This window comes from Mandrillus leucophaeus, unplaced genomic scaffold, assembly GCF_000951045.1.
Source record: "Mandrillus leucophaeus isolate KB7577 unplaced genomic scaffold, Mleu.le_1.0 Scaffold659, whole genome shotgun sequence".
In the NCBI taxonomy this organism is placed as follows: Eukaryota; Metazoa; Chordata; class Mammalia; order Primates; family Cercopithecidae; genus Mandrillus; species Mandrillus leucophaeus.
Window position 1 is genome coordinate 529,286 of NW_012107130.1, and position 20,490 is coordinate 549,775.

General features: G+C 38.2%; 1 protein-coding gene and 1 pseudogene across 4 annotated transcripts in view; one reads left to right on the plus strand and one right to left on the minus strand.

Annotated features, from left to right (window-relative positions):
- Positions 1-20,490, minus strand: part of GPC3 (glypican 3) — a 461,965-nt gene that overhangs the window by 228,866 nt on the left and 212,609 nt on the right. The gene's annotated exons all lie outside the window — the stretch shown is intronic.
- LOC105554759 lies at positions 29-7,164 on the plus strand (annotated as a pseudogene). Its single transcript, XR_001008376.1, has 2 exons — positions 29-55; positions 6,263-7,164. The product of XR_001008376.1 is annotated as a 40S ribosomal protein SA pseudogene (transcript).

The following is a 20,490-nucleotide window of genomic DNA, read 5'->3' on the forward strand; positions in this document are numbered from 1 at the left end:
ACAGTGCATTCATTCTCTAAAGTGCAAGATGTACAACAGCAAGATTCCATTGACTGTACCGTCATAACATTTTTAAAAAGTTTCTGCTACTAGCACTCTTAAATCTATAGAAAAAGAAAATTATAAAAGATCATGAACTCTTCTGCAGAAAGAACAATCACAATGCATGTTGCAGGGGAAAAGGTCTAGGGGTTTACTTTGAACCTCAAGCTCATATGTGCTCCCTGCTCTGACTTCCACAGCTCAGAATCCACTTAGCACATCTCTGGGCTTTCCCCAACCCACTTACTTCTGTATCACAGAACAACAAACCAAACCATAACTGGTCAACTAAAGGCTCCTGGGAGACTTACAGAAACCAACACTAGGTGAAAAGTGATGCTCAGCTTTTCTTGGCAACTTGAGGTTTCATGAAATGAAATCAAGGGCTAGAATTACTGCAAAGTTCAGCTCATTGATTTTTTTTTTGGTCAGATAATAATGTACACTTCAACTAGGGGAGGTTTTCCTCTGCCTCTTTCCTGGGAAGAAATCAAGGGTTATATCCAGGAAAACTTTGAACAAACAATGTAAAATCAAAGCTATCATGAACATTTTGGCATTGAATAGAAAATATTCTAACTTTTTACAACATAAAGAAAAATAAGTGGTGCAGGCAAATAGATTTAATAAATTTGGGTTAATACATGTCCTAATATAGCAAGGTTTCTAGACATCTAGATGCCCCATTATCATTCTGGTCATCACCCTTTGGACATGTTCTAATGTTGTCAATGTCCTCCTTAAGTTATGGTGTTCAAAAAGGGATACAATTCTCCAGGTGTGGTTTGATGGTGAAGTGTACAATCAGGCTATTACCTCTCTTTAAATGGTTCAATAACTTCTACTACCCCCCAGGACATATAGCCTATCACCGGAGCAAAATGACTGTCCTTAGTATTTGATACTGATGTTCTTGTATTCAGACCCAGACAGGAAGAAATGAGTTTTTATGGGCCTTTTCAGTAGTAAGCTGGGTATTTAAAAAAAGGAGAGTATACTTGTGTTTGGAAGAAGAGAGGAATAAATGAACCATGGAATCTCTTTCAAGCCCTTTAGGGTAAGGCAGTCCTTATAGAAGCAGGTTATTTTTTTCCAAGGCAGTTTTTTCAGCACTGTAAGAATGGCAAATACTTAAGAACTTTTTATGTTCCTGGTAGAAATGCCTCACAATGGGTTAGAATAAAAATGGTCCTTGTTTTCAAGCTTAGGTACCTTAACAGAAGAAAGAAAAGTAGTATTTATGAAGTAACTGCAAGGTACATGCCAGGATCTGTGGTAAAATTGGTCATATCACATGAAGTTTCTGTTCATGTCCTTTGCAAACTTTCATGCAGCCAATACATGTATGAAAAAAAAAAAAAGCTCAAGATAACTGATCATTAGAGAAATGCAAATCAAAACCACAATGAGATATCATCTCACACTAGTCAGAATGGCAATTATTAAAAAGTCAAGAAACAACAGTTTCTGGTGAGGCTGTGGAGAAATGGGAAGGCATTTACACTGTTGGTGGGAATGTAAATTAGTTCAACCATTGTGGACGACAGTGTGGTGATTCCTCAAAGACCTAGAGGCAGAAATACTATTTGACCCAGCAATCCTATTACTTGGTATACACCCAAAGGAATATAAATCATTCTATTATAAAGATACACGCGCGTGTATGTTCACTGCAGCACTATTCACAAGAGCAAGGACATGGAATCAACCCAAATGGCCATCAGTGGTAGACTGCATAAAGAAAATGTGGTACATACACATCTTGGAATACCATGCAGCCACAAAAATGAACAAGATCATGTCCTTTCCAGGAACATGAATGGAGCTGGAAGCTGTTATCCTCAGTAAATTAATGCAGGAACAGAAAACCTAATACCGCATGTTCTCATTTATAAGTGGGAATTGAACAATGAGAACACATGGGCACATGGGGGTAAACAATACACACTGGGGCTTGTTGAGGTGGGGAGGGAGAGAGAACATTAGGAAAAATAGCTAATGCATGCTGCGCTTAATACCTAGGTGATGGGTTGCTAAGCACAGTAAATCACCATGGCACACATTTACCTATATAACAAACCTACACATCCTTCACATGTACCCTGAAACTTAAAATGAAATAAAAAAATAAAGAAAACTAGGGAAAAAAATCAGTTAATGTAGTCCATCACATCAACAGCCTAAATAAGAAAAATCATCTGATCATATCAATAAATGCAGGAAAAACATTTGCTATTTTTCCTGCCAATAATATTTGCTGTTTTTCCCGCCAACATCCTACATCATTCATGATCAAAACTCTCAGCAAACCAGAAACATAGGATAACTTTCTTTACCTGATAAAGAACGTCCACAAAAAAATTTTATAGCTAGCATCATGCTTAATGGTGAGAAACTGCATGCTTTCCCCTTAAGATCAGGAATGAGGCAAGAATGTCCCTGTTTCAGCACTCCTATTCAACATTATACTTAAAGTACTAGCTACGGCAATGAGACAATAAAAGGAAATAAAAGGTGTACAGATTGGGAAAACTACAGAACTCTGGTAAAAGAAATTTTAAAAATCTTAATAAATGAAAAGATACTCCATGTTTATGGATAGAAAGACTCAATATTATTAAGTTTTCAATTCTTTCCAACATGATCAATAAATTCAATGAATCCCAATCAAAATCCCTGCAACTTATTTTGTGGACATCAATACTAAAATTTATAAGGAAAGACAAAAGACTCAGAATAGTTGTAACAACACTGCAAAAAAACAAAATTGGAGGACTGGCATGACCTGAATTCAAGAATTCCCATCAAGGAACAGTAATAAAGACAGCTTGGTATTGGTGAAAGAATTGAAAAACAGATAAATGGAGCAAAATACAGAGCCCAGAAATCGACCTACACAAATACAATAATCAACTGAGCTTTGACAAAAGAGCAGAGACAATTCAATGAAGAAAGAATAATCTTTGCAACAAATAGTGTTGAAACAATTGGACATCCACATGCAAAAACTGAATCTAGATATAGACTTTTCACCTTTCATAAAATTAAGTCAAATATATCATAGACATAAATATAAAATACAAAACTATAAACTTATAGAAAGTAAATTGGGAGTTCTTGGTGACTGACCTTAAGTTTAGCACTAAGTTTTTAGATATAACAGTAAAAGCACAATCCATGAAGTTGAAAATTGATTAGTCAGACTTATCAGGCACTAAGCAGAAAAAACATCCATTCTGCAATGTTAAGAGAATGAAGAGTAAAGCATATGTCAAGAAAATGAAAAGACAAGCCATAGACTAAGAGAAAAATTTGCAAAACACATATCTGATAAAGGCCTTGTATCCAAAACACTCAAAGAACACTTGCAATTCAACAGTAAGAAAACAACTCAATTAAAAAATGGGCAGAAGATCTGAACAGACATCTCACCAAAGAAGATATACAGATGGGAAAAAGATATTCAATATCATATGTTACTAGGGAACTGCAAATTAAAATAACAATGAGATACCATCACAAAGCCATTGGAATGGCTAAAATTCATAACACTGACAACACCAAATGATGGCAAAGAGGCAGAGCAACAGGCACTCTTATGCATTGCTGGAGGGAATATTAATACAAATGGTACAGCTACTTTATAAAGCAGTTTGGCAATTTCTTATAAAAGTAAACATACTCTTACCATGTGATCCAGCAGTTGTGCCCCTTGGTGGTTACCCAATTTATTTGAAAACTCATGTCTACAACAAAACCTAGAGTTTATAGCAGTTTTATTTATAATCACCAAAACTGGAAGCAAGCAAGATGTCCTTCAATAGGATAAATAAGCTGTGGTACATCCATACACTGGAATACTATTCAGTAATAAAAAGAAATGAGAGATTAAGACACAAACAGACATGAAGGAACTTTAAATGTGTATTGCTAAGTGAAAGAAGCTAGTCTGAAAGGCTACATACTATATGATTCCAACCATATGACATTCTGGAAAAGACAAAACTATAGAGACATTAAAAAAATCAATGGTTGTCAGGGATTTGAGAGGGGAGAGGAGAACATGGGGAAGTAAGTGAAGCATGGGATTTTAGGGTGGTGAAACTATACTGTATGATATTCTAATGAAATATACAAGATATTATACATTTGTAAAAAATTATAGAACCATGCAATACAAAGAATGAACCTTAATGTAAACTTATGGGCTTTGGTTAATAATAATGTATCAATATTGGTTCATTAATCATAACAAATGTACCACACTAATGCTAGTAATGTTAATAATAGAATAAGTCCTGTGCAGGGAATAAGGAGCACACAGAAACTCTGTACTACCTGCTCGATTTTTCTTTAAATCCAAAACTGTTCTAAACAAATAAGGTCTATTAATCTTTTAAATTTTTTTTCAAAGACTGGACCTTGGAAATTAGCCCTTGATGGAACTAGTGACTAGAACCACTGAAGAGTGTTAAATCACTCCCTCTTTTTCCCCCTCAATCTGCTTTGACATTTCTTTCATGAGTTAGGGAGTTTTCACATACAATAGATGCCATATGGCATCAATGTAATTTTAATTGAAAAAACCACTGGAAAAGGTTAATGGACCAAAACAGCCAAATAGGTAACACATTTCAATGTTATTTTTAAATACTAAATGATTTTTTAGAAATCAGTCACATAGAAACTGCAAGTTAAGGTTGCAAGGAAAGCATCACATTTTAAAAACTAAATAATAGAGAAGACACTAAAAGTGTTGCTCCAATTTCTGTCAGATTTTTCTTGCATTTTATGTTTCACATTAACTTAACTAGAATGGACAAAGCTTAGAAATAAGTTGCTATTAAATATAAGCAATTTATTTGTGCAGGTCCATGACCAGCCTGTAAATATATATAGTCTTGCTTTTTATATTTCACACACTAGGCTTCTAAATACAACGTACATCAATGAGGAATAGAGGAATGAGTGAAAGAAAGAAAGAAGAAACATATGCTTTTCACAGGCTATTACGTATATCATTTGATAGATGGAGAGATAGATAGATACAGATATTTCCCTAAAGGCTATTATAGATCAGAGAGAACAATTAAAATAATTCACTCAAAGGGTCCTCAGAAATGAGAAGTGAATATCTCTAACTACTAGAAAATGTATGAGTCTGCAACAGTTGACCAACTCATTAGCCCAACTACTTCTTATCGTTTACCCACCATTAGCTTTCCTGAACAACTAGTTTATTTAAATGTTCTGGACACCATAATTCGGGTAACTCATCATTTTTCCCTCTTCACATTTATTACTGGAAGGTTTAGGGCCAGATTTATGGTCTGCTTCTATCAAGTATAATAAACTTCATACCATGCACTTTGTGTCATAACCTTACACTTGGCTCCATCTTACTTTCCCCTTTGCCGGATAGTTCCTATGTATTTCAGTTGCATTGCATCTTACATTTATTATGCACATATTTGTAGAGCACTTTAAATTCCTCTGGGGACAAAGTAGGATAAAAACAAATAGGTAGGTAAGTAAATAAGGAGAAGGAGAGAGAGAAGTTATACCTATCACTTAAAGAAAAAATACCATTTCAACAATGTTTTCTCACAAGTATGAGTAGCAACTATAGAAATGTTTATGTTTATAAATGGCAAACACCTTGTCAGGGACTCATTAGCAGTTCAACACTGTCTTCCCTAGCAGTGGTCAAAGCCCTTGGTTGACATTCTGGACACTGGCCTTGGGAAAGAATTTATGAGTAAGTCCTCAAAAGCCATTGCAACAAAAACAAAAATTGACAAGTGGGACCTAATTAAACTAAAGAGCTTCTGCAAAGCAAAAGAAACTATCAGCAGAGTAAACAGATAACCTACAGAGTAGGAGAAAATATTCACAAACTATGCATCGACAAAGGTCTAATATCCATCATCTATTAGGACCTTAAACATTTGAACAAGCAAAAGACAACCCCATTAAAACATGGGCAAAATACATGAACACACACTTCTCAAAAGAAGACATAAAAGTAGCCAACAAACATATGAAAAAAAAATGCTCCACATCACTAATCATCAGATAAATGCAAATCAAAACTTCGATGAGATACCATCTCATACCAGTCAGAATGAGTATTATTAAAAAGTCAAAAAAACAACAGCCTTTCCACACTACCCACAGAGGGGTCCATACAGCATTGTTTGGGATTCCTGTCCTAACTTAGAGGAAAACTTTCACAACGTCCGGAGCCCTTGATGTCCTGCAAATGAAATAGGAGGGTGTCCTTAAGTTCCTTGCAGCAGGAACTCACTTAGGTGGCACCAACCTTGACTTCCAAATGAAACAGTACATCTCTAAAAGAAAAGTGATGGCATCTACATTCTAAATCTGAAGAGGACCTGGGAGAATCTTCTGCTGGCAGCTCGTGCCATTGTTGCCATTGAAAACCCTGCTGATGTCAGTGTCATATCCTCCAGGAATACTGGCCAGAGGGCTGTGCTGAAGTTGGCTGCTGCCACGGGAGCCACTCCAATTGCTGGCCGCTTCACTCCTGGAACCTTCACTAACCAGATCCAGGCAGCCTTTCAGGAGCCACGGCTTCTTGTGGTCACTGACCCCAGGGCTGACCACCAGCCTCTCACAGAGGCATCTTATGTTAATCTTCCCACCATTGCTCTGTGTCACACAGATTCTCCTCTGTTCTATGTGAACATTGCCATCCCATGCAACAACAAGGGAGCTCACTCAGTGGGTCTGATATGGTGGATGCTGGCTCAGGAAGTTCTGCACATGCGTGGTACCATTTCCTGTCAATGCCCATGGGAGGTCATGCCTGATCTCTACTTCTACAGAGATCCTGAAGAGACTGAAAAAGAATAGCAGACTGCTGCTGAAAAGGCTGTGACAAAGGAGGAATTTCAAAGTGAATAGACTGCTCCAGCTCCTGAGTTCACTGCTACTCAACCTGAGGTGGCAGACTGGTCTGAAGGCGTGCAGGTGCCCTCTGTGCCTATTCAGCAGTTCCCTACTGAAGACTGGAGTGCTTAGCCTGCCACAGAAAACTGGTCTGCAGCTTCCACTGCTCAGGCCACTGAATGGGTAGGTGCAACCACTGGTTGGTCTTAAGCTGTTCTTATATCAGCTCTTAAGCAACATGGAAGCAAGCTTGGCAAAAAATAAACATCAGTTTCCAAAAAAAAAGAAAAAACAAGTCAAAAAACAACAGATGTTGCTGAGGATGCAGAGAAAAGGGAATGCCTATGCACTGTTGGTGGGAATGTAAATTAGTTCAGACACTGTGGAAAGCAGTTTGGAGATTTCTCAAAGAACTAAGAGTTGAACTGCCATTCAACCTAGTAATCTCATTGCTGGGTATATACCCAAAGGAAAATAAATCATTCTACCAAAAAGACATATACACTCACATGTTCATTACAGCGCTATTCACAATAGCAAAGACATGGAACCAACCTAGGTGCCCATCAATGGTGAACTGGATAAAGAAAACGTGGTACATATATACCATGGAATACTACACAGCCATAGAAAATAATGAAATAATTTCCTTTACAGCAACATGGATGCAACTGAAGGCCATTATCCTAAGCAAACTAATGCAGGAACAGAAAACCAAATACCACATGTTCTCAATTATAAGTGGGAGCTAAACACTGGGTACTCATGGACATAAAGATGGCAAGAATAGAAACTGGGAACTACAGGGGTGGGGGTTTAAAAACTAACTACTGGGCACTATGCTTAGTACACAGATGATGGGATCAATCATATCCCAAACCTCAGCATCACACAATGTATCTCTATAACAAGCCTGCACATATATCCCCTGAATCTAAAACAGAAGTTGAAAGTAGAAAAAATGCCCTCGGTTGAATCTATGTATATGATCCTTCCAAAATCTTCCACCTTTTTACCTTTTTCCATATCTTGAAAATGTGGGTCAAATGTAACAATGTTAAAATTAGGGAGTTGCTAATAAGGCTACCTTCATCGTGGCTCAGAATGTGTCTGTTTTCACACTGGGTTCAGGAAAAAGACACCCTTGAAAATCTGGGAAAGTAGCTAAACAGAACAGTGTAGGAGAATCCCACATGAAAACTTGTTTCTTAAATAGATAAAACTTTAAGAACAGTTTGTCTTGTAAAAGCCACTGGGGTTTAGAAACCCATTTTACTGTGGACACACCAAGAATAACTCGGGTTCTTGTAAGAGAAGCTTGGGGGTCAGTAATTTTTGTGCTATCATCTCGATGAGTTATTTCTGTTATAAGTCATGATCCTTAGCCTTTTTTCATTCTTCTCTGTCTCCCAGGATTTCATTTGGACCAGCTAATTCTTGGTTGATTGGAAAATAGTCTTACTTATTTGACATTCTCCTGGCTAAGAAATGACACCTACAAAGAAGTATCAGGATCACATTCTTAAATTTTTTAGTTCATTCTTTACAAAAGAAAGACTGATGGTACCCAAAGAAGTAAAGTTCTACTACAGTTCTTCCAATAATCCACATAGTGAGTAGTTAAAAGGCCCCCAGGACTCACCAAATCATTCTATTTAATTAAAAACTTTTCTTTTTTAAAAAAAGGTCATTCTCCAAAGAGTTTATGAGGAGAGGACATGGATTACTCCAAACAGCCATGCTAAGAGTGGATTATATCTTAACTAGACCAAAAAAAAAAAAAAAAAAAATCACGAACATATATTTTACATCTGGCTATTGTTTTCTCAACTTGTGAATTTTAAATAGTGTATGACCATAATTCCACAAATCAAGGCTAAGGAGTTTCTTCTCTCAAGCACTTACTATTACTAACCATAGCTTAGGAAAATAAAAATAGGCTTTTGAGTAAGTATTGAATGAAAGATTCTGTACCATAAAGAAGGAATAGCTGCACTTAAAGGTTTAAATGCAAACATTCTGGTAGTACCTTTATCTAATAAAAAACCTGTATTTCTTTTCAATATCCTGTAGTCATCGAAAAGAAAGAGCCAAACATCTAGGGGACCTTTTGTGTTATTGTTAGGACAATTAGTGTGTGCATTTTACATAGTCTTGCTCTTATATGCTCTTCTTTCCCTCTTAAACCACTTAGACACTAAATTAATATCCTAAGAAAGGTCAATTGCCAGTAGTGTATGCAACAATTGTTATTGAGAGCATTCTGTCTGTAACAGTTATTAAAGATTTCCATGGCACTTTTTATTTCTGCAAGTGCTTTACAGCCAAAGCTTCAGTGATTACAAAAGCAACAGACTCCTCTTCCCCATTGTTATTGGAAGGTGCATTCTAGCCCTCCTTTCCATCATTAATGAGAAGTATCATATCTGAATTGGCTTAACATTTAAACACATACCCCCTTCCAAGGCCTTAATCATTCATATACTTAATAAGTACTAACTGGGCACTCAATGTAACAATTTTCTTTTGACTCTTTACAGACGGAGAGCCATAAGACTCACTGCCTACTCTCTTGTTAATGATAAGGTATATCTGAGATAAGCAATTCCAAGCCCCAAAGGTTTGGGCTATTGCTTCCCTTGGTGACTCATATCACAGTCTCTAAAGATGTGTCCAGTACGAATTTCAACTTGTTTGGGACCTAAATTATCATAGGCCCCTGACATTATGTAAAGTCAGCAACATTAACCACTTGCTAAAAAACTATTTAAAGACCGTTTTTGAGGCATCTTTGCTGTCTCATTAGATTGATTGCACTTGTGTAAAATACATTTTTTCCATTTAATATTTACCGAGTGTATACTCTCTGCTAGACTGTGAATAAAATATGCAAACAACTTGTCCCTAGATCCTAAAGGATTGCAATGGCCAGATATAGCCAGCTGTGATAAATACAAGATGGCCTATCTCATTTGAAAACCATAAAATACCATATAGATATAAAAATATTAATCTATTTTGTTCTGGGACTCTTTTACATGGCAACGGATCACCATATCTGCAAAATACCTCATGTCATTTCAGATTTTTTAAAGTCTGTGTTCTAACTTAATTATCTCTTTCTCTATCATTGAATGTGAGCATGTGTGTATATGTACTCGTGAATGCATGTGTTTGAACAGTTGCTAAGGGAAACATTATTATCCCAATTTCACAGATGAGGTAACCGAAACTAAGACTGTCTCCAAATCATATAGCTATGTAGTAGATGGTGGCAGCAATGAAACAGAGAACTCCTATTTGTCCAATATTTTTTCCATTATGTCCATCTTCTTCAGGGGCAAATATTGCAGAGCACTTCAAGATTAGCTTTAGGTATAATAAGAACTAGCAGACTTGGAGCATTTACCATCTGCCAGGCAGTGTTTCAAGCGTTTTATATGAATTAATTTATGTAATTATCAGAACCACCCTATGAGGTGAGTATAGTATTCTTTTCATTTTACAGATAAGAAAACTGAGGCACAGAGAAGTTAAGTAACTTAGAAAGCTTATACAGACAGTAAGTAGAACAGCCAAGATTTGAATACAAGCAGTTTGAATCCAGAGTTTACCTACTAAATTACTATGTAACAATGCTTCCAGATATAGGTAGTTTTCTTTTCCTTTTGGTTTGACTCTAAGTAAACTTAATACCTCAGCTGTTTGGCTACACTGGGTCTACTAAATATTTCAGGAAAATAACTCTACAACTTGGGCAAGATGCGATGAACAATGCAAAAATCTGAATGATTCCAACTACTTAACAACAACAATAATTCCCCAGAAATGCATTACCTGTGTTGCCTTCGAGTCATGATGAAATGGAAATTATAAGAAAATAAGTGAAAGAGGTCAATATTGTGCATTTCCTAGTGATTACTGATACAGATATGAAATCTCAGAGCTCTCAACTCTAACCACAAAACTCTGCTATTTAATTGGAAAGCTAGCCTTTGCAAAAAGGCCAGGCTATCCCCTGAGTCGCAGTTCATTCAAAGGGCTACTGGCAGAAACAAGGCTCAAGGGCCAAGATCTTGACAGTTTCTTAGGACTCAGTTTCCTGCAGGGTATTCCAACACATGAAACACAGGGAGGATGAAGGCCAGGGGACTCTTGAAGGCTGGCATAATTAAATCGGGTGAAGAGAGCTACTCAGGTGCACTAAGTGGACTCTGGAAGCAGGTGAAGACTTAGCAGGAAGGTAACCACCACCACAGGGACTCCAGTCAAATTCAATGGCACGTGGGCAGGGGTGGCACACAAGCAAAGTTCAACCATGCAGCTTTCCCCTGAGTCTGTCCAAAAGAAGGAATGTTTCACCTTCAGTCAACTGCCCTTATATTCTATAAACATTATAAAATGATTTTTGCATCCACATTAGAACTGAGTTGTATGTATGTGTGTCTTAGGGAGTCTGTGTGAGAGAATAGGGTGGTGGGGGATGGGGCGGGGGTAAATCTCCAGAATTAAGGTTATAACCTGACAAAATAAGTCAGCTGGTAGAAAAGTAGCCATGTTGCTCTAATGAAGTTCCTGGTCTAGCTGGGCATGTTAGTTTCTGTTTCCTCCGGTTGTCTTACAAGGTCATCAAGGCACTAAAGCAACCATGTAATTTATCATTATTATTTGATTGCTGAGGAGTTTCATAAATTCTGGATGCATCTCCAAAAGTCTCTAATGCCTACATGCAGAGGGGGAAGAGTTTCACAATTTACTGAGCATCAAGCACCTAAAGTAAAGAATTCACTCTCCAGGAATAACTTGAGAGTAAGTAAAGATTGACTCCATGGACTTTTCATGAAGCAAAACTTTTCTCCTTTTTCCAGCAGGTCTTTGTAACCTCTTTTTGACATCGCCTTTGCTTAAAAAGAAAATTATTGTCATGTATCCAAAGCCAGAGTATATACATACCTGAACACTACCTATGATGTCTCTCCTCCTTCATATCCCACTATACCCGCTTCTCCCCTCCTTAATTTTTGGACAAAGAGCCAGTTCTACTGACATCTAGAATGGAGGGAGGCAGCAGAAAAAGAGATACCCACACTCCCATGTTCATTGCAGCATTATTGACAATAGCCAAGACACAGATAACAACCTAAGTGTCCCTTGATGGATGAACGGACAAAGAAAATGTTACAGCCGGGCGCAGTGGCTCACACTTGTATTCCCAACACTTTGGGAGGCTGAGGTGGGTGCATCACCTGAGGTCAGGAGTTCGAGACCGGCCTGACCAACATGGTGAAACCCCGTCTCTACTAAAAATACAACAACTAGCCGGGTGTGGTGGCACATGCCTGTAATCCCAGCTACCCAGGATGTTGAGGGAGAATCGCTGGAACCTGGGAGGCAGAGGCTGCAGTGAGCCAAGATCATGCCACTGCACTCCAGCCTGGGTGACAGAGCAAGACACTGTCTCAAAAAAAAAAAAGAAAAGAAAAAGAAAGAAAGAAAAGAAAATGTTACACGCACATATGCACATGCACATGCACGCTCACATATACACACAATGGAATATTATTCAGCCTTAAAAGAAGAACATCCTGCTGATGGCAAAAACATGGATAAACCTGGAGAACATTATGCTAAATGAAATAAGCTAGACACAGAAGGACAAATACTATATGATACTACTTATCTGAAGAATCCTAAATAGTCAAACTCATCAAAGCAGAGAGAGGAATGGTGGTTTTCAGAGCCTGGGGTGAGGGCAAAAGAGAGAGGTATCATCATTCAATGGGTACAAAGTTTCAGTTACACAAGATGAAGTCCTAGAGATTTACCATACAGAATAGTGTCTATAGTCAATGATACTGCATATATTTAAAATTTTGCCAAGAGCATGGATCTTATGTCAAGTGTTCTTATCACAAAGAAAATAATAAATTAAGAGGATGGGAGGAAACTCTTGGAGAAGATGGATATGTTTATGGCACTGATTATGATGAAGGCTTCAAGGGTATATACTTATCTCAAAATTCATCAAATTGCACACATTAAATATTTACAGCTTTTTGTATGTCAATTACACTTCAATAAACCGGAAAAAATACTATAATACCAGTGTTATCTAGGAGGCAGGTCATCTAATCTATGTAGGCCTAAATAAAATATTACTTGGTACCTATTTGCACCAAACCAGCTAAATTCTGAGGCTTAGCCACCACCTTAGTTCTGGTCTGCAGCAATTGCTAGGGACTTTAGCAACTATCTGAAGAGCCTAAAAGCCTAGTGCAAATTCAAAGAAATGAGTTAGAGAAACACCTTTTTTATTCAAAGCTTAACTGGATTTGTTTTTAAATGGGACAAGATTTATTAAGATTCAAATATATAAAGGACATACAAATAACAGTTCTGTATACGAAATGCTAGATACCCTGCATGTAAGAGCATACATGCAGGGTGCCTGGCTTAAGAAACCTTTCTCCATAGAGCAGTGACTTAGCCACAAGAGCTGCCTGTATTGTACTATAAAACAATCACAGCTGGGTGCAGTGCCACATGCCCGTAATCCCAGCACTTTGGAAGGCCAATGTGGGAGGATTGCTTGAGCCTGGGAGTTCAGCCTCTGGACAACATAGTGAGACTCTGTTTCCACAAAACATCAAAAAATTTGCCAGGCTTGGTGGCGCATGCCTGGGGTCCCAGTTACACAGGAGGCTGAGGCAGGGGGACTGCTTGAGCCCAGGAGGTCGAGGCTGCAGTGAGTCATGTTCCCACCATTGTACTCCAGCCTAGGTAACAGAGGGAGACCCTGTCAAAAAAAAAAAAAAAATCACATATGAGGTTCATGATTAAGGACCAGATGACCTAATGAAATTGGACCTTCTGAACATTCTTGAACATTTGATTATTTTAACAAAATGTGGAAACCAGTTTAATAAGAAGTTATAAAAATGGAGAGCCAGCAATGAAAGTAATCCTAGAATTAACCTGGAAGAAGAGAGGGTATGGTCAGAAAGACAAGCAACCACTCCCACAAGTATAAATGCTTGATTCAGCTTCTCTATTTTGTGTTGTCCAAACACCCCTGGCAAGGTTCATATGCAACATTAGAATCTCTTAGAAAGTCCCAAGTCCTGAGCTAGAAACAGAAAGCAAGTCACCCACTGCTACCTCGGTGACTTGCAGGCTCAGAGACAGGGCCATTTGTCCATTTGCTACCATTTGTCCCCAAGCTCCTAACAAACTACAGGTCTTTGCTTGCACAAGACCAAAACCTATTATTTCAGAACTCTCTTGAGCAAACCTCTGGCAGCCCTTGTCACTACCTCCCAATTGCTATTCCAGATAAAAAGGGAAGAGCAAGCACAGAATCCACCTCGTAGAAGGATTGTTCTTCTATTTTCTTCTAGGAGTTTCATCCTCAATATCTCACAATGAATTTCTTTCCTCGTAACTACCCCATCTCTCACCCCCACAAACTCAATTTAATATTTAAATCTGGGAGGGAATCGGGGGAAGGAGTGAATCAGAGGAAGATAGCTCCATTCGGACAGATGGACAAGGGACAGTTATATACTATGAGGGCTCAATCCATCTGTGGAAAAGGAAATCCAGCTCTTGGCCAGGCCTGCCCCATTTACGTCTGCTCTTGGTACACTGACATTTTCTGGGTTCAAACGAAACAGCACCTGAATTACTTAAAGGCCTGGGTACTATTTTAAAATAATGCTTGGAGTAATCTGATGTCTAAAGTGGCTTTCTGCCAAAAGGATCCTTTGTCACAGTGCTACATTCAAGACGGCTTATTTTAAATTGGCATTTGAAAAATGGTCCATTGCTGTAATTTGGCAATGTGCCTGGAAAAGGCTGAATTTGAGATTGGGCATTTTAAACAAAATCTGTAAAATACAAGTTACAGTCACTTTCCCTAATGAGGTCGTCTGATCCTGCTGCTTAGCACTTTCCTTAAACATGCCTGGGGGCCCCTCTGTGTGGGCCTGGAGGCATCCACAATTCCAGTGCAAAGGAAGACATGGCACAATTGCACTGTGTCTCCTCAGCTGACCTCACTAGCCTTAACCAAACACTAAATTCCATCTCATGAGGTCTAGAATAGTGAAGTTGACATCACTGAAAATTCTATTTGTTTAAGGAAAGAAAGATGAGGCCAAATCCCTCAAAATGGTATTGCTTAGGTTTGAAACGCATCACAAAGAGATGAATTAAATTTCAAGTTTGTCACTTTCCCAAATCTGCATGTGGAAGTCACTACAGTCTATGCCTCTGGCCCGGAATGACCAAAACCAAACTAGAGAAGTAAATTGTTTTCTATTGTATTCTCCTTAGGCTATAAATTCTCTGGGCAGAGAGGGAAGAAAGAAATATTAGTGCTGTGTGGTCTTGGCATGCCATTATGTCAATGTGTCATTGGAATACTAATGTAAATGATGTTCAAATCGCCCCTGTAATAGACCCATAATTAGCTTGCCCCATTCCTATGCTGTGTTTAAGCTCTTTAGAATTGCTCAGATCTGAGGTTTTACTATAGAACAGGACACCAGTATTCAGAGACTCTGACAAATTCCATTATGCCTCTTTTCCCTGTGTTCCTTTCCTTCTCCTGTATTTAGTTTTCAGTCTCCTTTCCACATGCCTCTCAAAGAACAACAGGTAGAAGTCAGTCGATGTAGCCATAAAAAGAAAAAAACTAAAGTTCGCTTGCCATCGCTCAATCCTTGTTAGAGTAAAATTACAATGATATACAGTACATTTTTTTAAGCCAAGGGGTTATATGGGTCAGCTTACATACTAGCTTGCAAATCTGTTTTCTCAAAATGAGTTGGGCCAGACAAGAATGTTAATTTATTTGAGCAGACATATGTCACTACTGATCATAAACAAAGGTGCTGGTGTGGTGCCTCATGCCAGCACATACCAACACAGAGAAAGGTCTGCTCCCGACAAGCAACCAGGTGAATACATTCACCATGATAGGTCCCAACCTCCCTGGAATCATATCTCTTTCATCAGCTCATTTGGGTTGATGGTATCATCATACCCCACCCCCTAAAAATGTTATATACTCCTTTTTCATTAAATTAAAATGAAAGGTTTTTTTGTCCTAAGAATGCCGTGGCATTACTGGAGACAGTGCCGATATTGACAATCTGGGTTGAGTATCATGGTTAACGTGATTTCAGCAGACCAGTTTTATAATGATGACTAAATAACAGTAACAAGAACAATGATGACAATAGTAACAAGAACTAATATCAGCATAGCACATTCGTTTGGGCCAGACACTATACCAAGTGCCCCTTACATTTTATTAATTAATTAAATTATTATTTAATTATTATGATTATTCCCACTTCATAGGTGAGAAAACTGAGGCTCAGGGAGTAGAATCAACTTCCTCAAAGCCACACAACTAGTAAGTCGTGCAGAGCTGGAATTCAAAATGAGCTCTGAGGCACTCCTTTCTAATGCCTGATATGGAAGACTAGACATTGTCCTTGGAGAAGGAAAGAGGAAGGCAGTTTTAAGTGGCATATTCACTGTTCCTGGAATTCCACACAACAAAAAGGGAGTAGAAAATCTTTATTTTTATTATTTTGAGACGGAGTTTCACTCTTGTTGCCCAGGCTGGAGTGCAAAGGCGCAATCTCAGCTCACTGCAACCTCTACCTCCTGGGTTCAAGAGATTCTCCTGCCTCAGCCTCCCACTGGGATCACAGGTGCCCGCCACCATGCCCAGCTAATTATTGCATTTTTAGTAGAGATGGGGTTTCACTATGAAAATTTTTATTTTTATTAAAAGAGTGCATCAGTTAGTCATGAAGGCAGAGTCCAGGCGGCCTGCATACCAAATGTGAAGAACAGTACCAATTGACAAAGAAGCACAAAACTAGACAAAGAAAAAGACTAAATAAATAAATAATTGAACTAACTGAAAATTGAGAGGCAAATGCAAATAAAATGGGAGCACTATGTAGAAGGAAGTCCCCTTTTAAGGAAAAAGAAGAAAGAAAAGCATTTTAGGATGAACAAAATGTCTTGGAAAATGAGCAGAATCGTTTTAATTTGACCTAGTTCACGATGAGTAAGCTCTCGAACACTAGTGACGTTTATTTCTCCAGGAAAAATATCAGAACGAAGGAAAAAGTCAATAAAGTGAACATAAAAGAGCAGAGTGAAGGACTCCAGCTATGGAATATTTTCCATGTGGCAGAATAATAATGAGGTGGACCCTTCATCTTTGGGTTCTGTTTTGGGTTTCTGATACATTCTTTCAGTCCTTTATCTCTGCTTTGATGAGAATTGCTTTTATATGAGTATAGGGATGTCTCAAATAAACTACTTGTCATCCTGGATAGGTCATTTTTCCTCTCTGGCCTTTAGGAAGATAGGACTACCTGAGTGTTAAGTTCCCTTCAAGCATTGTAATTCCATAATTCTGTGCTATTTCTCCATAGTTACTAGTTGGCTGATATTACACATCAACTCCAGTAACAATATAATGTAGTATCTTACTAAGGCCCTGTATAAACTCATATAGAACACACGCAAAGCATCGGACTCCAGCAAACATACACAGAAAATATGAAATGAGTTTCTGGTTTTATCCCATACAATTTTGTGTAGAAACAGAGGGAGTTAATTGGCGAGAGGATGCTGGCAGACTGGCTGCTAGGAAACCTCATTAGGTCCGGATTCTGGCCCTCAGAGGTGGATTCACTTCAACCAAGCTCACAGAGGGCCGTGTTTAAAATATTTAGATGCCCAGGATTTGGAGGTTCAAAACTCAATTTGATAAGGTTCCAGACTGATTGAACCCACACTATCAAACCCTCCAAAGACTGCTGGAATAAAGCTGAACGCCAGTGTACCCATTTATAATGACATATATAATATATGTAACCCATTTATAATGATACATATAATTCATGAGGTGACAGATCCTCATATAATCTCCCTACTGATAAATAATATAGGAAGACAAAATATAATCCAAAGCTCACTTAGTGACCATGGAAGCAATGTCAACCCAAGGTATAAGCTTTGAATATCTAATTATGGCATCATGTTAAAATATATCTCTATAAAAAGGGTATTATAAATAAAATATTATAATAATAGCTAACATTTATTGAGAGATTACTGTGTGCCAGGCACCATACTGAATATATAGATTGTCTCCTTTTATTCTCACAATGGCCCAATATGGTAAGTACCGTTATTAAAATTCCCATGTTATAGACAGAAACTGAGGCTCAGAAAGGTATAACCACTTGCCCAGGGTCATGAAGCTGGGGAGTGGTGGGCATGAGATATGAGCTCAAATCAGTCTGGATCTGGGATCTCACTTATAACCACTTTGCTGTGTTGCCTCTGTGCCTAGCTCAGAGCCCAAGAAGGCAGTTTCTTTCTTGGTAGAAGGACACTGATCAGTGTTACTATCTTTCTCTGTGACTTTCTCCTTTTCATCTGCTTTCATAACTGACAGCCCATGGCCCCCACTCCCTGATTGACACATTCTTTCTTCGACTGTGTTAACACTGCCAATCAGGCTACTGTCTGGTCTTTTTTCCTAGCAGCCGTTAAGTCTGTCTGTCTCTGTCTCAGTCTTGTTTGTTCTCTTTTTATTTGAAATTAAAACAATAAAGTTCAAAGAAGTAAAGTAATAGTCACCCATAGTCCCACCAACTGTTATCAACATGAGTTAACTTTTGGCAATTTGCTGCCAGCGTTGTTTTTTTCCTTAATTTTTTCTTCATTTATACTTGACGAAATTAGACAACGAATACGCGACTCCATTGTTCTTTTGTAATTCAGTCTCTTCAAAGTGAATTTGCATAGTTCTGTTCTCATCCAAAGCTTGTTGATGTTCTACCTTAACTTTTAGGTAGCGATTTCATTTTCCTTATTTTCAGGGTCTTGGGGAGACCCCTGTAAGTTGCTTCCATGTCTCAACTATACATTCAAAGATATGTTGAGATTGATATGAACAGACAGGCAGATAGCCTGGCCATCTTATTAAATTTAGGGCCCAAGATCATGCACTCTGTCTAGCCTGTCTGACTGCCCTAATTGTCAGAAAAATCTATTTCAGCATAAGATTGTAAAAATTGGTATCATGCCGGGGTCAGTAATTACATAGTCTTTCCCCAACACAGCAAAAGGATGTGTATATTGACAAGAAGATTACAGGATTGGACATAAACAATTCACTACACGAGGGACTTTGGCAGAATTGAGAGCATCACTTTGAAAAAGAGATACCTTGGAAACAAAAATGTAACCCATGAAGAAGACACCTCTGGCCATCTCTGAGAATCATAAGCATAATTCATGATATCTAATAACTACAACATTAAGTCTACGTTTATTTCAAAATAAAAATTAAAAGGGGCATGAGTTTAAAGAAAGGTGCATACCCAAAACTATTTTAAAAGGTTATCAGTGGAAAAGGTAAAGACTGGAAAGTTAATGGAAAATAAAAAGCCTCCCAGAAAGGAAAAACTGTGGTGTGCATAGCAAATATCAACACGTGAGCACAGTGAACAATGGTCAAAGACATCTTTTCTACCAAATCAAAGAAGCCTTTTCCAGTCTGTGACATGTTAAACTTCTAGGGTTGTAATTATAGAGTTATTTTTATAGTTTATCTACTCTAAATATATCTTTCTAATAATATATATAGCAGAAAACTGAGGAGATATTGTTAACTAAATTCATTGCTATTTCTGATCAAAACACATTCTCAAAGAATCTCATTACACAGATTATAGGGTATCAACCAAATGACTGGCGCCCCCTCCTGGCCTTCCCAAGAATGACAAAACAATCCCCATGTCTCAGCCCTTCACAGACCGCTTTTCGGGTACTACTTGGTCTATCTCGTCTATGCATACATCCACAGTGAGGCCTGCTGCTAGTATTCGAGACCATCAAACTGTGATGCTCATATTTTTATTGACTTTCAACTGGAGTGGCAAAATGTACCTATCTATACAGGTCATGGCTGTATGTGGAAAATCAAGTGAAGAGCCTCTCCATTAAATGCAGCCCCTGATGACAAGATCCTTCACTATTATTTATTATTCCTTGTTATCAATTTTCTGAGTCATTTGAGCTGGACATCTCAGGCTCCTTGAGATCAACCTCCATCTTCCTATCTTTGCCCACATTGGCTATTATTCCTTTCCAGTCATGGCCATTTCCCATAGCCTTGACAGTGATAATTCAAAGGTCAGAAGAGTACTAGGTCAGGTGCATCCCCAATACCTTATGACCTAAGAGACACTTCTGTTCCAATCACAGTCCATGAACTTGCTCTCATTCTCTTACAGCAATGAGTGTACTCAAAAATTAGTACAGCAAGTACTAATTTTCTTTTTTCTTTTTTTTTTCTTTTTTTTTGAGACGGAGTCTCACACTGTCACCCGCACTGGAGTGCAGTGGCGCAATCTCAGCTCACTGCAACCTCCGCCTCCCGGGTTCAAGCGATTCTCCTGCCTCAGCCTCCCAAGTAGCTGGGATTACAGG